At 44.8% G+C, this 15,624-nt stretch overlaps 1 pseudogene; it reads right to left on the bottom strand.

Moving 5' to 3' along the window:
* Positions 1–244: 244 nt before the first annotated feature.
* LOC138087320 (protein-cysteine N-palmitoyltransferase HHAT-like protein pseudogene) lies at positions 245–10,580 on the bottom strand (annotated as a pseudogene).
* Positions 10,581–15,624: the final 5,044 nt, after the last annotated feature.

Below are 15,624 nucleotides of genomic sequence, written 5' to 3'. Positions count from 1 at the left end.
ACAGGTTTAAGGCACAGAAAGGAAATAGGAACTACGGCATAAACAGTAAAGATGAAAATATACAAAATACCAAAGGCCAAATGTTTGGCAAAGGTTTTTTAAAAATATGGATAATATGTGAATATCATATAGAGTGAATATAGCAATAACTACCTAAAAAGTCTTCTTCGAAAGCTTCACCCAACCCCACATATACCCCCAACTTTTCATGAAACAGGGAGAAATCAGTGTTCCATTTTTTTCTTTATTTTTTAGAGGTGGAAATGTCTTGTATTCTATCGATCAGGCTCATTGGCCTAGCCTTGACCTGGAATCGGGAATAGCTGAGCAGGACCTCTCCTTCTTCCCCTCCCTCTTCCTCCAGCTTCTCTTTGTCCTTCTTCTGCTCCTCCTCCTGTGCCAGGGTTTGTTCTGGCTCCTTCCCCAGTTGGACACCACAGTAGGTGACAAATAGGATGGCTAGAATGGTCTTTGAGAACCCTGTGGGTAGCAGGCACTGGGTGAGCTCTGTGAACTCAAGGTTGTTCCGGCTTACAAGGTTGTACACGATGGTAGCTCAGAAGTTCATGGCCCCAAAGATAGCTCGGAGCCTGCAGAACATCTGATCCAAAAGTGAGGCTTCAGTTCACATTAGAGGCCCCTACTCTGCCAGCTTCTGTACCCAGAGCTCAAAGTTGAGGCCAAAGCAGTTAGGGCATGACCACAGGTAGACAATATCATCAGACAGAGCCACAGAGTCGTGATGGCAAATGTGGCCACAGTGGCCGCCAGCTCTGGGATCACTGCAGAGTGCTCCGCAACAATGTGGTCATATAAATACTTGCAGAGCCAATTGTTGATGCCAAGGTCAAAGTGCATCTCCTCAAAAATGTAGAGCACTGTGATACACTGGGAAGGCTGGTGGGGGTCCAAGGGGTCCAGGTGCACCATGGTGTTGACAACGCTGAAGAGGATGGCCACCTTCACCCAGTCATACACCAAGTTTGAGAAGGTTAAGCCAGCTGCAGACAGGGGGTCATCCCTGCCCACTGCCCATCCCAACCCAAGCTTCCCAAAATCCAAGAGAGGGCCCTATTTTTTTTTGGCTGCTCTGGGTCTTCCTTGTGGGGAACAGGCTCTTCCTTGCTGCAGGGGGGCTTTCTCTAGTTGTGGTCAGCAGCGCTACTCTCTAGCTGCAGTGTAATAGCTTCTCATTGCAGTAGCTTCTCTTGTTGTAGAGCATGGGCTCTAAAACTTCCAGAGGAGGCCCCATTTTAACAAACATTGTCATGAACCTTAGTTGTGTTTTTAAGTCTTCCATTAAGTAGCCTCTTTTAGACCACAGATCATTAACTTTTATTTAGTTATTTTTACCAGGAACAAGCATCTTATATCAGAGATGCCTTATAACTTGAATAACTTTGGAGTCATATATATTTTCCATGGATAAGATAGATGGATAGCATCACTGACTTAAAGGACATGAGTTTGAGCAAACTCTGGGAGATAGTGAAGGACAGGGAAGCCTGATGTGCTGTAGTCCATGGAGTCACAAATGACTTAGTGACTGAACAATAATGACAACATAATTTATCCATATATAACATATAATCTGGGCTTCCCCGATGTCTTAGCAGTAAAGAATTCACCTGCAGTGCAGGAGCTGAAGGAGTTCTGGGTTCCATCCCTGGGTCGGAAAGATACCCCAGAGGAGGGCGTGGCAACCCACCCCAGTATTCTTACCTGAAAAATCCCTTGGACAGAGTAGACTGGTGGGCTCCAGTCCAAAGGGTCGCAAAGAGTTAGACATGACTGAAGCAACTTGACACTCATGCAACATGATCTTTGCGTGTTTAGTAGAATGCATCCTGAACTGATCCATAAACAAAATTTAAAATATTTTAGATACTATACAACTTCACATAAAATTAAACACATTTTCTTGTATATGTATATAAAGTATGCTGCTGCTACTGCTGCTAAGTCGCTTCAGTCGTGTCCAACTCTGTGTGACCCCATAGACGGCAGCCCACCAGGGTCCTCCATCCCTGGGATTCTCCAGACAAGAACACTGGGTTGGGTTGCCATTTCCTTCTCCAATGCATGAAAGTGAAAAGTGAATGTGAGGTCGCTCAGCGGTATTGGACTCTTTGTGACCCCATGGACTGCAGCCTACCAGGCTCTTCCGTCCATGGGATTTTCCAGGCAAAAGTACTGGAGTGGGTTGCCATTGCCTTCTCAGCATTTTAGTATATTAGAAGAAATATCATAATAATTTCTGAAAGGATACATGAGAAACTGTCAGCAGAGATTACCTCTGTAGAGTGGAATGCATGAAGGAAGGGTGTGGGGGGGTGTCTTACACCTTTCATTTCATTGTACAATATTTTATATGGTTTCATTTTTTGTTCTCTTTTGGCCTCTCCTCGTGACACATGGGATCTTATTTCACCAACCAGGGACAGACCAGGGATTGAATCTATACCCCATGCAGTAGAAGCACAGAGTCTTAACCACTGGACCACCAGGGAAGTCCTAAAAGCAGGAATTTTAGGAAACAGTGTCTTTTTTAAAATTATGGCATTAGTGATCAGGTATCCAAAAAATGAAAAGTAATATTTTCTAGTTGTCTTTTTCTACAGTCCACCAAAGCTGTACATTAAATTTCTAATACAGTATAGTGAAAACAAACAGAAACATGACTGTCTGCTTCTCTGCTTAACAGGTAAGTGATCTTAAAGGCAATAAAGGCCTGATCTTCAGTTTTTAATCTGTAAAAGATGAGTGATCCTTCCCCTGAGATATGACATGTCATTTCAGCAAAGGACCTACCACAGTGCTCCGCACTTAGTATGCGCTATATTCCTTTCATTTCCTTAGTATGTGCACCCCTAGACCTGCAGAACAGATCATTATTCATCCAACCAATACATATTTACCGTCCACCTACTGTATGCCAGCCATTATGTTAGATGGTCAAGCTATAAAAATAAGATAAAATTCCTACAAAGACTTTTGTAAGAGAGCAAGCTGTTCCAAAAAAAAGTATATACAAAAAGTACAATTTGTCAGTATCTATCCAATATTAGGGGCGTGCAAGAAGTACTATAAGATACAAAGAGGAGAGAGGCCAGGTCTTTTGGGATGGGGTGGTGGGAGAAATATTAGGAAAAGCGAGAGTCTTGAACTGAGCCTTGAAAAATGAGTAAGAATTTTCTGAGTATTTCAGAAGACAAACTACATTATCTCAGTGTAGTTACAATTAGATATAGCAATGAACTAGAAATTAAAGAACTGACCTCATTTATTTTTATTGTTGTCAACAGGTATTTCTTATACAGGTGCTATGTATCAGAGATACAGCAGTAAATAAAAACTTGATCCCTGCACTTCAGGGAGTTTATATTCTAGTGGGAAAGGGAGATCTTAATCAAATAACCTGAGAAATTTATGTAAAATTGAAACTGGGATAAGTACTTCTGAGAAAAGGCTTAGTGCATGATGATATAAGAGCGTAAAAAGAGGAATGACCTAAACAAGTTTACAGAAGCCTTCTTTAAGGAAGTAATGATTGAACCCAAAGTTTCCGTCCCATAATTGAGGAGCTAAGATCATGCATGCCCCATGGCATGGCCAAAAAAATAGGCATTCCAGAAAAAAGAATCAGAGCTAGTGGTAGAAGAGTTTGGGGTCTTCAAGGGTCTAATCACAACTTCAAATGCATTACCATACTATGCCCCTGCAGGGTTCAGGCAGGTCACTTAAATTGACAATTGTGTAAGATAATAGCTGCTGCTGCTGCTAAGTTGCTTCAGTTGTGTCCGACTCTGTGCGACCCCATAGATGGCAGCCCACCAGGCTCCCCGTCCCTGGGATTCTCCAGGCAAGAACACTGGAGTGGGTTGCCATTTCCTTCTCCAATGCATGAAAGTGAAAAGTGAAAGTAAAGTCATCCAGTTGTGTCTGACTCTCAGCGACCCCATGGACTGCAGCCTACCAGGCTCCTTCATCCATGGGATTTTCCAGGCAAGAGTACTGGAGTGGGTTGCCATTTCCTTCTCTGGTAAGATAATAGAGGGAGCTGCTAAAGGGAAGAACTGTAAAGTGCTTGCTTTGCCTAAAATAAAACATATCTGCCAATGAAAATCACTGGTTTACAAGAACAGAATTATTGGCTTGCAATTGTAGAATAAAGCCATTGAGGCTGGAGTGGGGAAAACTAGGATATATGTGATGTAAGATGAGGTAGAGAAATAGATGAAGTCTTATAGCCACTGGCAGCCTTGTAGCCACTTTAGGAGTCTTGACATTGTCCCTAAAGCAACATGAAGCCAGTGTTAAGCTGTGTTTAATATGGTGAGGTATGTTTCAAAATGGTCATTCTGCCTGTGGCTTAGATAATGAAATAGGACAAAAGTGGGTGTGAGTACACTATTGCAAAATAGTGGCAGTTGGTCTAGAGTAAAGGCCATGGGAATGGACAGAAGTGGATGGATTTGAGACATACTGAAGTGATGAAAGGGATAGAACTTGGTGACAGATTCAGTAAAAGGACTGAGGAAAGGGAGATGTCAAAGCTACTTCCTAGGTTCCTGGTTACATGACTGGATGGATTCACTGAGGCAAGGATCACTGGAAGAGATCCTTTGCTCTAGGGCAAAGTGAAAGGACAGGGGACAGAATGAGTTGCTTGCTAGCAACATATTGAGTATGCAGAGGCCTCAGAGACCTCCAAGAGGAGATACTGAAGAGGTGAATATATGGAGCAGCCTGGGCTGAAAATAAAACATTAGTTAAGTCCCAGCTAAAGAGAGAGAGAACCTAGAACTCAGTCTTGTGCATGTCCATGTATGCTAAGTCACTTTAGTCGTGTCTGACTCTTTGCAACCCTATGGACTGTAGCCCTCCAGGTTTCTCTGTCCATGGGATTCTCCAAAGAATACTGGAGTGGTTTGCCACTCTCTCCTCCAGGGGATCTTCCCGACCCAGGGATCAAACCCGGATATCCTGCATTGCAGGCAGATTCTTTATTGTCTGAGCCACCAAGGAAGCCCCAGCCTTGAGTATCTGCAATACCTAATGGCCAGTTGGAGAATGATGAGCTGGTAAAGAAGATGGAGGAGTAGCTAGATATATGGTAGAGTCAGGGTAGGGCGGGGGGTTGGAAGTGTGTATAGAAGTCAGTGGTAAGGAGTCTTTTAAGAGTAATGTAACATTGGAAATGTTGAGTTTAAAAAGTCCGTGAAGGATCTAAGTCAAAATAGTCTGGAGCTCAAAAACGGGGTTCAGGCTAGAGAGATAAACTTGGAAGTCTAGGGTATTTACATGGCAACTTAAAGCCATGTTTGTTTAGAAAGTCTAGTATAATGTGTAAAGATGGTATTCAATCAACAGTAGCAGTTATATTATTCACACCCTGGAGCAATAATAACACTGATGGATTTACTTAGTGTTTTTCACTGAGAAGATAACATGGGATATATTATCCGACTGCTTCTGTCAGTCAATATTTGGTCTGTCAGGAATATTTATTGAGGGTATTATAGTATTAGTTTCTCTAAAGAGATAGGACACAAAAGAAATAGAGGATATGAGTCTTACTCTGAAGTTTTCACATAGTTGGGGGAACAAAATGTGGACATAGATAATACTAACGAACAGTGTCAGAATCACATTATCAGTGAGTATAAATTAATGAAGTTCAACACCATTCTTCATGAATGCTGAGCAGGGGAGATGATTCAGAGGTTGTATATTTTTGGTACGGTTATTTCTTGTTTAATTATTTTTAATTATTTAATTTTTTGGCCAGGCCACTCACAGATTGTAGGATCTTAGTTCCCTGGTCGCGGTTCCAACCCAGGCCCCAGCAGTGAAAGCACAGAGTTCTAACCACTGGACCACCAGGGAATTCCCTAGTAGGATTGTTCAAGAACAGTTTTCTAGGGTTCTTGGTGGCCTAGTGGCTAAGACTCTGTGCTCTCGATATATGGGGCCTATGTTCGATCCCTGATCAGGGAACTAGATCCCACATGCCACAACTAAGCGTTCACATGCCACAACCCAAACAAACAAAGAAATCAAGCCACAAGGAAGATCAAAGATCCTGCATGCCACAGCTAAGATTCAGCTCATGCAAATAAACTGATTAATTAATTAATTTTTAAAAAAGAACAATTTTCTAGAGGAACTGAGTTGTCAGTGGATTTTAAATAATAGAGGTCTTCAGATGGTAAAGGCTTTAGCAAGCTTTAAGGCAATCATAGATATTTTTGAAATGCATCTTATATCTAAGAAGAGGGGATGGGAAAGGGACCTACAGTGTCCCTGCTTTGTGTGAGCCTGTGGCAAGAACTTTACATTTTCTGTCATGTGTAAGGTATTGTGACAATGTGAAGATTACCAAGAAATTAGCCTCATTTGTGCAAACGTATAGAATTATATGGTCTTCCCAGGTGGCACCAGTGGTAAAGAAACTGCTTGCCAATGCAGGAGACATAAAGACTCAGGTTCGATCCCCGGGTCAGGAAGATCCCGTGGAGGAGCGTATGGCAACCCACTCCCATGTTTTTACCTGGAGAATCCGTGGATAGAGGCTATAGTCCATAGGGTTGCAAAGAGTCTGACACAACTGAAACGACTTAGCACTCGCACATAGAATTACATAATTACAGTCACAGAGTTTAGATAGTTTAGATAGGACCTCTGAGAGTCATTTAACAGATATTGGGTGTCTGCTTTGGTTTACGAACCACTATGTTGTGAGTCAGGAACTAGCACTGGAGATACAGAAAAGGAAGAGAAGTCCTTTGAGAGGTGTGCAGTTTAGTAACCGGGGTGGCACGAGTGAGAAGTACTATGACAGATACGGCACTATTGCAGAAGCTGTGTTGAAAGAGCTACGAAGCTCCTAATTCTGCCTCCGTTATTATATGAGGTTTCACAGACAAGGAGCTCTGTGAGCTGGTCTTTGAGGGATGAAGAAAAGAGTGCCAGCCTGGCAACAATGAGAGTAATATAGAGGAAAGAGAGAACAGGAGGGAGAAGGACATTCCAGGCAGACCAGTATCTGTCCCAACTTTTCCATCCCCTCTATTCACAATGCGAGAGAAAGTACATTTGTTTAGAAGAGGCTCGCCAAATTATCGACAGCTTTAAGTGAATTCTCAGAAGGGAGGAAGAAAACATTTGGAAATAATTCAGACAGGTGGCTTTAATGTGCCTGCTAGGTAGAAGTCACCATGTGTGATATTATGAGAAACAAGTATCAGAGCAAAGCAGGTCCCAGCATGTCTCAGGTGAAAATGCAAAGAGAGAGATGAGGAACACAGCACATGGCTTCAGGGGCTAGAGATAATGGACTGCAGACACAGAGCAAAACATTCAGGGCTGGAGAGTCAGCTTTGGAAGTTTTCTGGACAAGGAGATCCAAAGTGTTTGCAATGCCAAGAGGGCTCTGAAGAAGGAAGTATCCAGAGGAAGAAGATGGTGAAGGCATTTTGGTTGGACTTCCAGGAGAAGAACCAGGATGGCCTATAGGTGTCACAAAATTCCAGGGATGAGAAATTTCAAAATGTAGGGTAGGGGCTGCTGCTGCTGCTGCTAAGTCGCTTCAGTCGTGTCCGACTCTGTGCGACCCCATAGATGGCAGCCCACTAGGCGCCGCCATCCCTGGGATTCTCCAGGCAAGAACACTGGAGTGGGTTGCTGTTTCCTTCTCCAATGCACGAAAATGAAAAGTGAAAGTAAAGTCGCTCAGTCATTCCAACTCTTTGCGATCCCATGGACTGCAGCCTACCAGGCTCCTCCGTCCCTGGGATTTTCCAGGCAAGAGTACTAGAGTGGGTTGCCATTGCCTTCTCCGAGAGTCAGGGCAGGGAGGATGACAAAAGGGAATGAAGCTGTGTTGTGAATGTAACTTCGGGAGAGTAGGTCAATGGACTCAGAAACAAATAGCTGTTATAGGAACAGGAAATAGCATGAAATAGAATTTGTCATGGAGAGAAATCGGGCTAAAGATAGACGGGAAAGCAAGACAAAGCAAAAGCATGTCCTAAGTATGATATACATGGAAGACTGCTAGACAGTAGACAAGAAGGTACCAGAGAAGAAGAGTCTGAAGAGACTAAAAAGAAGGGTTCGTTAATGTAGTAATGCTCCAGTAAAGTAGCATGGAGACTAGGCTGAAGGGCACAAGAAAATGGACGGCCATGTAACAGGCAAAAAACGTCAGGTAAGGAAGGAAACAGTACTGTTCAGGAAGGGAGGGAGAGGTAATTAAGAAATCGATTGTAGAGCTTCCCTGGTGGAGCAATGGTGAAGAATCTGCCTGCCAATGCCGGGAAGATCCCACATGCTATGGAGCGACTAAGCCCCCATGCCACAACTGTCAAGCCTGTGCTTTAGAGCCCAGGAGCCACAACCACTGAGCTCCTGCACAGCAACTACTGCAGCCCGCATGCCCTGAGCCTGAGCTCCACAAGAGAAGCCACGATAGTCAGAAGCCCATGCACCACAGCTAGAGAGCGGCTCCCACTCACCACAATTAGAGAAAAGCCCACGCAGCAATGAAGACCCATCACAGCTAAATAAATAATTAAAAAGAAATATATGAAAAAGAAATCTATTGTGGTTACCATTTTGTAATAGGTAGAAATATTGAATCACTGTGTTGTGGACCGGAAACTAACGGACTGTTGTAGGTCAATTACACTTCAAAAATAAATCAGCAAACAAAGAAACTCATATAGAGAAAGATCAGATTTGTGGTTATCAGAGGTGGAGAGTGGGGGGAGATCGAATTGGATGAAGATAGTCAAAAGGTACAAAAACTTCCAATTATAAAATAAATAAGCACTAGGGATATAATGTACAACACAATATAACACTGCTATATGTCATATGTAAAATTTAAGAGAGTAAATTGTAAGAGTTTTCATCGCAAGGAAAGAAATTTTCTTTCATTTTGTATCTACATGAAAGTGAAAGTGAAGTCACTCAGTCGTGTCTGACTCTTTGTGACCCCACGGACTGTAGCCCACCAGGATCCTCCGTCCATGGCATTTTCCAGGCATGAATACTGGAGTGGGTTGCCATTTCCTTCTCCAGGGAATCTTCCCGACCCAGGGATCGAACCCAGGTCTCCCGCATTGTAGGCAGACGCTTTACTGTCTGAGCTACCAGGGAAGTACCTCTATATGAGATAAAGCTTATTCACTGAATTTATTGTGGTAATCATTTCATGATGTATATAAATCAAATCATTACGTTGCACACCTGGCTCAGAGATCCAACCAGTCCTTTCTGAAGGAGATCAACCCTGGGATTTCCTTGGGAGGAATAATGCTAAAGTTGAAGCTCCAATACTTTGGCCATCTCATGAGAAGAGTTGACTCATTGGAAAAGACTCTGATGCTGGGAGGGATTGGGGGCAGGAGGAGAAGGGGACTACCGAGGATGAGATGGCTGGATGGCATCACAGACTCCATGGACGTGAGTCTGAGTGAACTCTGGGAGATGGTGATGGATAGGGAGGCCTGGCATGCTGCGATTCATGGGGTCGCAAAGAGTCGGACATGACTGAGAGACTGAACTGAACTGAACTGAAGGAGAAATAAAGACCTAATGCAGATTTAAGTCTTAAGATGTCAAAGCTGGCTAAGGCTCTCAAAGAATTCTGCTGTTTACAAACAGTAGAGAAAATGGATGATGTGGATGTAGAAGTCAAATCAGGATGCTTCCAGGATAGGTTAAATTCTGGAGAGGTTAAGAGGATGAATGAATTAGTGGGTTGGAAAGTTTACCATTGAAGTTGCTGGACAAGGCATAAATGGGGAAACTGGCTGAATTTTGTCATAGAAGTAGAGAAGGAGTTTTTACCAAAACAGACTGAGCTTGACCACATTCAGATGGTTCTTGATTTGGCATATGTTTATTCTTCAATTAAAAAAATATTTTTTTGGCCACAACTCGAGGTATGTAGGATCTTTGTTCCCCAACCAAGGATAGAGCCAGTGCCCCCTGTAATAGGAGCTCAGAGTTTTAATTATTGTACTGTCAGGAAAGTCCAAAGGATATGGTTCTTTTGGAAGCTGACTATATTATAAAAGATCTTGTTTCATTATCATAACTAGAATATATCTTCATTCTCTATAGTTACTGTGAAGGTATGTTAATTTTTCCACTTCTTTCCAAAACCAATTTGGCAAGCCTAAATTTTTTTCTCCCTCAGAATAGCAATTTGATTTCATCTACCACCTTCTCAACTGAGGTGTCTTTTGGTTTGTACCTACCACGTGTTATATGTACCCTGTTTTCTTGACAATCTTTGATTCAGTTTAGAAACTTGAGTGAAAAGATTTTAGGTCTGCATCTGCCAGTAAACTGACAAGTAAATGCCAATTCCTGCAGACCTGCTCCATGAAAACTCTCTGAGAATTCCCCTGGGTCTTTTCAACTCTAGGTTTTCCTTGCTTTCTTGAATTTTTAGCAGAATTGATAGCGTTACATCTTTTTCGATGCTGAGCTGTTAGCACAGGTTTATCTTGCCCATCCTCCCCTGCTCTTCCAGGACCTCTCTGATTGTAGTTAGTGTCCCACATCACCAAGGGACTATTAACTCTTTCCTAGCCACTATTATATCACTATATCATCTATCAATCCATCCATCCACACCTGTTCTCCTTATAGAGAATAGTAAGTCTGTCTTTCTCAGTTGTTTGCACAATTTTTACTTTTATGGATGTGTAAGAGTTTGCCGACTAAGGTCCGTCTAGTCAAGGCTATGGTTTTTCCTGAGGTCATGTATGGATGTGAGAGTTGGACTGTGAAGAAGGCTGAGCGCCGAAGAATTGATGCTTTTGAACTGTGGTGTTGGAGAAGACTCTTGAGAGTCCTTTGGACTGCAAGGAGATCCAACCAGTCCATTCTGAAGGAGATCAGCCCTGGGATTTCTTTGGAAGGAATGATGCTAAAGCTGAAGCTCCAGTACTCTGGACACCTCATGCGAAGAGTTGACTCGTTGGAAAAGACTCTGATGCTGGGAGGGATTGGGGGCAAGAGGAGAAGGGGATGACCGAGGATGAGACGGCTGGATGGCATCACAGACTGATGGACGTGAGTCTGAGCGAACTCCGGGAGTTGGTGATGGACAGGGAGGCCTGGCGTGCTGCAATTCATGGGGTTGCAAAGAGTCGGACACGACTGAGCGACTGAACTGAACTGAACTGAAGAGTTCTCCATCAGCAGTTAGTTCTGCCAAATTGAAAAAATAGAAAGCAAATTGGCATTTGCTCCTTCCTAAGCATAAAATCTCCCCCAGCTTCCTCCCTAATCTCTTTCAGATCTATTCCATGAGCTGATCGCTGGATTTAAAATTGCGGCTTTCCCCAGGATCCAGTGTCCCCTACCCTCTATTTTTTTGCCAATAGAAAAAAAACTTTTTTTTTTTTTGGCCAATAGAGGACATTGCTGAAGTTAATTAGTAAACAGGGCAATTAAGCTGAAATTAGAGATATGTATTTAGGAAGTTACACACCACCAGGGAAGCCGTAAAGATCCAATACCTACCTTATTTTCACCTCTCTCTCCTAGAGACGTTTTTGGAAATAAGACTGGAATTCTTGCTTTGTTATTAAGAATGGGTAAAGATAGTAGGAAATTGCTTAAACATTTATTCTTTGATACTGAGGTCTGGAAAGAACTGCACTTTCTTTTCTTCTCTTTGGGTAGATACCTCATGTTATTGTTTAGTTTGTCACAATTTATTGAACCTTTTAGTTTCTGTTATAATTATCAGACCCCTTTTCTAACAGGTTCAAATGAACCAGATTTTTCTAGGGCTATGTTTTAAGTCTCAGATACCAAAGTGACTTTCATTGTCATCAACATGCTGATGACTTTCAAATTTGCTTTTCCAAAATAAACTTCTTTTCCAAACTCAAAATTGTCTCAGACTTGGTCATTGGGACCTATCTATCCTGTTTTTTCCTTTGTTTTTAATGGACTCTTACTCAGTTTCTGATTTTTTAATTGAATTTTATTTTTTGGACATGGCATGTGAAATTTTAGTTCCCTGACTAGGGATCAAATGTACATTCCCTGCAGTGGAGTCTTAACCACTGGACCACCAGGGAAGCTCCAGTTCCCAATTTTCTACCATTGTGAAATACAGTGGAATTGTTCTGTCACCACAGGTACAAACTCACCTTCAGGGCCTTGGCATTTGCTCTTCCCTAAGCATAAAATCTCCCCCAGTTTCCTCCCTAATCTCTTTCAGATCTATTCCATGAGCTGATCGCTGGATTTAAAATTGCAGCTTTCCCCAGGATCCAGTGTCCCCTACCCTCCTTCTCCCCCCTCCCACTCTCACCATCACCATCTGACATACTATGTGTATTCTGCTTTCTAGCTTTTATTCTCCTTGCCTCCACTCCATTATTGAATGCAAGCACCACTAGAGAAGAGATTTCAGTTTGCTTCCTGCTGTTTCCCCCAAAGTATGGAACTGTGCCTGGCACATAGTACGGCCTCAAATAATGTTTAAGAAATGAAGAGAATAAGCATTGCCTTGGACATTTCTCTATATCTTTGTGTGATTTTTCCATCTCAATAGCTTTTTTTTTTCTTTTTCTTTTAAAAATAATTTATTTGGCTGCGACATGTGAGATATTTGATCTTTGTAGTAGCACAGGGAATCTAGTTCCCTGACCAGGGATCGAACCCTAGCCCCCTGCAATGGGAGCTCAGAGTCTTAGCCACTGGACCAGCAGGGAAGCCCCTCAATACCTTTTTAAGTAAATCATTTCAATTAATTGACAAAAGCCAGGATATTGCTAGTTCATGATAGCCTTTGTCCCTTTGTTCTTTAAGAAAATTAAGTTTTGAGTCAAACTCTCCCAACATTCTTTTCATTTTGGTCCTAGGAGATTGTTTCTGACAAGATACTGACAATTAGGCTTTCGGTAACATTGAGAAGAGTGGCATTTTTGTAGAAGTTTTATTTTAAAAACCATATTTCTTTCTCCAATCAAAGTATGTATCCGACTGTAGTCCTGAAAATATTGCAGTGGAGCCATTAGTTTGCTCTGCTTGCAAACCTGGAATGTGTGTTCCTCCTGGGTAGGAAGCAAATTGCATTAAACTCTGGATGCCCAGCTCCTAGCTCAAGAATAAATTTGAATGAATCAATCAGGGAGAAGGGTTGAAAGTTTAGGAATCTTTCTCAAAAGAACAATCTGGTTATGTTTATTAAAGCACGTATAACAAAGAATAAAAATTATGTGCAGGATAAGGATAGAATGGTGTGGAAGGCAATAGAAGTAGTGTTTTCCTTTCCATTGAAATTTGACCTGGGAGGAATGATTTCTATGTTCCTTAACCACTGTGACTCCATTAAAGATTTAGATTCCCATGTCTGTTTAATAACTGTCTGCTGGAAGAAGCAACAGCCCATCAGACTCTTAAGGAGAAATTCGAACACCCCAGTCAGTCTTACTTTTGGTATACTGCCAACTGGTTATTCCTCTTAATGATGAAAACTTATTTATTCCTGTGTCTTCTTCATCGGAAAGTGAATACCGCCAACGTACAAAGGCAAATAAGTAACAAAAATGTTATGATGACCCTTGCAGACATCAAGCTCGGAGTCAAGGGAACACAACCCTTCTCTGGCTTCTCTCTAAGGTGCTGAGGGCAGTTTTCCATTGCTCGCGACCCAAATATTGCTCGATGGTGGCATCTCTGACCTGGCATCCCCATTAATGTATCTATAAACATTCAATTCAGAGACCCTCAAACTTTTCTCTCAGCCCGAGAGTATCTCGTAAAAAAAAAAAAAAAGGTCATGACAAGAAGATCTTGATAACGTTTTCCCTCTCCAATATTCTCCTTTGACCTTAAAAAAAAAAGGTTGGGAAAGAAGAGGGCCAAGGGGAGGGGTAAGGGTCTAGAGGGGAGTCCAGCTCCAGTTTGGGGAAATCCAGCTCGCGTTTTGCCTCTCGCTCAGCAGAGCAGGGTCCAGGGAAGGCAGAGCCCCAGCTTCACTCCCTGAGGTCTGTCCTGGGGAGACAGTGCTGCTCCGGGGGGCTGACCTGGCGGGGAGTGGCAGCGCAGCCCGCTCCCGCGCCGCTTTGTGCGCGCAGCCGCTGGGCCCTCTGCTCCCGGGTCTGCCCCCCCGGACGCCCCCCTGCCCCGCCCCAGTCATGCAACTCTACCTGCCTCTGCGCTGTGGACCTTTGAGAAGCAGTCGCCCACCCCGGGGGCTCGGGCCCTGACCCTGCCAGGCAGCCGGTAGGTGTCCTCCCGGGGCCCTCCCGCGCCCCTCGCGCCCGCCGGGGCCCCCGACTCCGAAGTTGTGGGGCCGATCGCAAGTTGGAAAGTTTCCCCGAGGGCTGGTGCAGGCTTGGAGCCGGGGGGACGCGCGCAGTCCTCGGAGCCTGAGGGGGCCAGTGGTGAGTTGCGAGAGGGGCAGAGGGCAGGGGTCTGGGGAGGCACACGCGGAGGCCGGAAGGGGTTGCGAAGGGCAGTGCATGGCTGGGGCTGGACGTGGGCCGGGGTTCCGTGTCCGCGGGGCCGCGGGCGTCGCAGGGATGGGCCCACTCCCCGCGGCGACCCCCCACCCAAGGCCGCTTGGGGCGCTTTTGTTGCGGGTGGTAAACAATACCCCCGGCCAGAGGACGCGGGCGCCTGCCCTGGGGCCGGGCTGGGACGCCGGCTGGGGAGAGCCGAGCGCCTCGGGCGGGGACCCCGGGCTCCGCTGGAAACTGGAGGATTGGGGGAGGGCAAGCGTGGCTTTGGGAGGGGGCATTCCCCGACTGTGCCCGCGAGAGATGCCCCTCGGAGGAGAAACGGAGGTCCGAGCGCCTCGGGCTGAGGAGCGCGAAGAGTTAGGGCAAGTTTCGGGTGTGAACTCAAGTGTACCCCAAAAGAAGTTTTCTTCCTCCCCCATGCTAACACAGGGGGCCAGCTCGTTGGGAGAACATTTGGCGCTTGCCTTCCCTGAGCTTTTCGGGGAGGAGGCTTCAGGGACGAAGAAACTTTTGGAGTGGAGGTACCCGGAGAGGCTTGCCGGAGGTTGACCTGGAGTTCTGCGGATCGGGGAGGAAGGGAGTAGGGAATGGAATCGTGTTCTGTCAAAATGGCCTTCTAGAAACCCTTACGGGCGCCACTCGGTCGCCGAAAGCGCCGGCTTGCCGTCGCATCACTAGCACGGAATCCTGGAGTGGGGCCCTAGGGTGGGAGACGTGCGGAGCCGGGTGCCGGGGCACTTCGGACGGCACGTGAGGGGCCGGGGCCGGGGGTGCCAGGGACCGCCGCCACCTCACGTGTCGGGAAGAGACTGGGCTCGGTCTCTCTCCCTCTCCTCCTCACCCCTCTCCTCTCTTCCTTCCCTCCTCTCACCCACACTCCCAAAGCGATTCAGCTACTAAGGGCTGTGCGCAGTCTCTACGAAAAGCGGTCGGGAAGTTGCTGGCCCGTCACAGTACACACCTCCCACTGTAACGGGGAACACAAATTGGGCATTTCTGACCCAATAAAAATTAATGTATCAACAAGAGAATAAATATGACTTGACCTGGGAGTCTTTCCCCAGCTCCAACTCGCCCATTGCTTCTTCCCCTACTCCCCGGCTCCACTCTTGAGCAC

This window comes from Capricornis sumatraensis, chromosome 10 (assembly GCF_032405125.1).
Source record: "Capricornis sumatraensis isolate serow.1 chromosome 10, serow.2, whole genome shotgun sequence".
Taxonomy (NCBI): domain Eukaryota; kingdom Metazoa; phylum Chordata; class Mammalia; order Artiodactyla; family Bovidae; genus Capricornis; species Capricornis sumatraensis.
The sequence above is the reverse complement of the archived record's forward strand: the minus strand, read 5'-3'. Positions and strand labels throughout refer to the sequence as shown.